General features: G+C 38.1%; 1 long non-coding RNA gene across 1 annotated transcript; it reads right to left on the minus strand.

The window, feature by feature from the left end:
- Positions 1-2,514: 2,514 nt before the first annotated feature.
- LOC125234898 lies at positions 2,515-3,632 on the minus strand. The gene is made up of 2 exons (XR_007178030.1): positions 3,188-3,632; positions 2,515-2,792 (listed from the first exon to the last, which is right to left on the minus strand). It is a non-coding gene; the product is annotated as an uncharacterized LOC125234898 (long non-coding RNA).
- Positions 3,633-4,092: the final 460 nt, after the last annotated feature.

The following is a 4,092-nucleotide window of genomic DNA, read 5'->3' on the forward strand; positions in this document are numbered from 1 at the left end:
TTTTTATCACAAAATGGAGGGTTGGTTGACAAAAGGTCACAATGACTATGAGCAAATATATAATTAGGAAGATTACTTCTCTAGTTAAATGAGTACCTATGCATATTTAAATAGTGGCTATGGAATAGTTACTATTTCAATGTGCATGATAAAATTCCAAAGCAATAAAATAGCACTACGATATTCTAGGCAGCTAGCAAATAAAATATATCCACTTACCCAATTCGGGGTACACTATTAAACATAATTAAAACACCACAGTAATTTAATAAGTTGAGGAACACGTAGGGACGCAGTTAAATTCGATTACGAATTTCGATTGTTATCTGATCCGTAGCAGAGATCGATAATTAACGACGTGCGTTCCACTCAACTCCAAAGATAAAATGGACGAGTGAGTGATGGGCGCAATGACACAGCGCCTCGACCCGTGCATTCATTCATGCACTCGCGAATGTGAACATTATTGAGAGTGAATGTTTACCGCGGCGCGACATATTTAAATCAATCAGCGTGATGATGATTTTATACTTGTAAATACGTAGTTTTAAGACATTATTGTTGTATATTTTAATATGTAATATAGTTTATTAGTAGTGTAGTATTTTTAGTTAGGTAATTTAGTAGTTTTAAATGTTTATTTTTTAAGAATGTAACGTATTACGTTACATATACCCCCCTCTCCAGGAAAAGGGTTTTATTCTAAAAGAAAACCCGATTAGGTTGCAATCAGTATTACGCTTTCATTCGATCATCTTACACAATAACCTTTCACACTTCATCTTATCATAAAAGCAAATACAACTTTTCAAAGCTGACAACGCGTCCTTTCATACAAAAGGCATCTGTGATATATTGCACATATGACTTACACCGATAGCAAGGTCTTAACTACAGGGCTTGTGCTTATCTAAGGTGGCTGGCCAACTTGATATCCTTAATATGCCATACCCCTAAATTCTTCCCATTCATGTCCTCTAAGACATAAACAAGAGGAGACTTTTTTTCGATTATACGACACTTAATGAATTTAGGCGCTAATTTTTTGCTAAAATATTTGTCTTTATCGCTTAAAATATAAGTTCGTTTTAAAACTATGTCTCCGATATTAAAATCAGCAGGTTTACGTCGTAAATTATACTGAGCCGTGTTTTTTACATGTGCCTGCCACAGTGAAGCTTGCACATCATCAAACACAGAAGCCAGACAACCACGGTTTTCTGCGTAAACTTCTCGAGGGAGAAATAATATCTCGTTATCCAGATCGTTGTCTGTATAATGAGATCCACATAGGACGAGTTCACGACCAAACACAAGAAATGAAGGTGTATAACCATGAATCGACTCATTCGCAGAATTATTGATGGCAAACTTTATTTTGGGGATAAAAGTGTCCCACGTCCGGTGGTCGTTTTCAACAAACGTAGACAAACACGTGACTATTGTTTTGTTATAACGTTCCACCAAATTGATTTGCGGCGTATATCTTGGCGTAAAAAACACATTTGGAACGTTATACCGTTTAAAAAGAGTGTCTGTTGCCGAGCTCGTAAATTGACTACCATTATCAAGGAAAATAGTTTGGGGAACGCCATGGACCAAAAATATGTTTTCCTCTAAAATTTTTACCACTAAATCACTAGTCGCACGACGCAGTGGAAATATTTCGCAATATTTAGAGAAACAGCAAGTAATGACAAGAATGTAACTGTTTTGTTTGCGTGTAATAGGTAACGGGCCAATAAAATCTATAGAAATCATTTGGAAAGGGCGTGAACACTGCTTCGGACGTCCCATCTCTCCCAAGGTCGTATGATTTTGAGATTTGTACGATAAACAAACAGAACACGAGCCCACGAACTTGACGACATCTTGGTGCATGCCAGGCCAGAAATAATTTAGTGCTAACCGCCGATAAGTTTTAAAAATACCAAGATGTCCAGCTGTCGGTTCGGAATGATTTTCCTTAATTATTTGTTCGCGATATTCGTTTGGTACAACCTCTTTCCAATCGAATTCCGAAGTAAGTTGATCAAATTTAGATTTACAGAGCCGAAACAAAGAATTATTTTTTATAAGAAAATTAGGGTAATTGCTTTGAGAATTAATGCAACCGTTGTAAATCCGTTTATACCAATCGTCATTTGTGGAAACTATGGAATTAAACAAAGACATTGCACTAATTGGGACAGCGCGAGAAAGAGCGTCAGGTATAACATTATCGACTCCGCGGCGATGTTTAATTTCAAAATTGAACGCTGACAACCTTACTCCCCAACGCGCTAATCTGCCCGTGGGATTGTCTAGAGATAAGAACCATTTTAGCGCAGAATGGTCAGTGTACACTATAAAAGTCTTACCGTTCTCGAGGTAACAGCGCCAATACTCTAATGCTGTTAAGACACTAAGAGCTTCGCGTTCCGACCCCACGTTGGGCGCCAGTGTCGCGTTCTCTAGCGTTCTAACTCCTATCGTCTCGTTAGGTATGAGGAAATTTAAATGAGGAGTCAGAAGAACGGTAAAACAATATTTATTCCCATGAAGCTCAGCCGGTAAGATGGGTAAAAGTCGTGGTTCGTAAAAAATACTAGTCAAGATCGGATTCCGCTAGTCGATTGTAGCCACAGTACTCCCCTGACGATGCCGAGGTGGTAGGCGCCGTTTTTCTGATCGGCGCTGAGTTCAGCGCTGCTAGAATCTGCGTGGCGCTGAGTCGGGGAAAGCGGCCAGAAGCAATACGGCAGGCGGGCGGCAAGCAGGAAGCCAAAAGAAGTCACTCTGGACTTGGGACCCTGGAACGCGCCATCATACCAAGCGTTAGAAACGGTTTATAAGCCTTTGTGAACACCAACGGCAAGAGGGAAAGCACTAGAGTAGTTGTGTTGCCGTGGAAATTCACAATTCAGATACGGAGATTACAAAAAGGCAATGTAAATTAAGAAAATGAGAAATTAAAATGCAATTATTATTTTTATCACAAAATGGAGGGTTGGTTGACAAAAGGTCACAATGACTATGAGCAAATATATAATTAGGAAGATTACTTCTCTAGTTAAATGAGTACCTATGCATATTTAAATAGTGGCTATGGAATAGTTACTATTTCAATGTGCATGATAAAATTCCAAAGCAATAAAATAGCACTACGATATTCTAGGCAGCTAGCAAATAAAATATATCCACTTACCCAATTCGGGGTACACTATTAAACATAATTAAAACACCACAGTAATTTAATAAGTTGAGGAACACGTAGGGACGCAGTTAAATTCGATTACGAATTTCGATTGTTATCTGATCCGTAGCAGAGATCGATAATTAACGACGTGCGTTCCACTCAACTCCAAAGATAAAATGGACGAGTGAGTGATGGGCGCAATGACACAGCGCCTCGACCCGTGCATTCATTCATGCACTCGCGAATGTGAACATTATTGAGAGTGAATGTTTACCGCGGCGCGACATATTTAAATCAATCAGCGTGATGATGATTTTATACTTGTAAATACGTAGTTTTAAGACATTATTGTTGTATATTTTAATATGTAATATAGTTTATTAGTAGTGTAGTATTTTTAGTTAGGTAATTTAGTAGTTTTAAATGTTTATTTTTTAAGAATGTAACGTATTACGTTACATCTTTTATACTCTGGCGCATCCACTGTCTCAGTGTGTCAACAGTCAACTAAAGCAAGTAGGCGTAGCGTAGAGTTGTATTTCCTTACAAAAAACTAATACATAGATGTGGACCTTCCTGTGCTCCATGCAATTAAAACAACATAATATTTAAAAACCGGCCGAGAGCGTGTCGGGCCACGCTCAGTGCCTGCACTGAGCGTGGCCCGACACGCTCTCAGCCGGTAGATAGCCGCTCGGGTCTTCCGTAGTTTTCCATATTTTTAAAAAACTACAGAACCTATCAAGTTCAAAACAGTTTTCCTAGAAAGTTTATAAAGTTCTACTTTTGTGATTTTTAAATATTTTTTAAATATATTGTTAAAAAGTTAGAGGGGGAAGGGGGACACTTTTTTTCCTTTAGGAGCGATTATTCCCGAAAATATTAATATTATCAAAAAACGATTTCAGTAATTC

Source organism: Leguminivora glycinivorella, chromosome 16 (assembly GCF_023078275.1).
Source record: "Leguminivora glycinivorella isolate SPB_JAAS2020 chromosome 16, LegGlyc_1.1, whole genome shotgun sequence".
NCBI classification, from domain to species: Eukaryota; Metazoa; Arthropoda; class Insecta; order Lepidoptera; family Tortricidae; genus Leguminivora; species Leguminivora glycinivorella.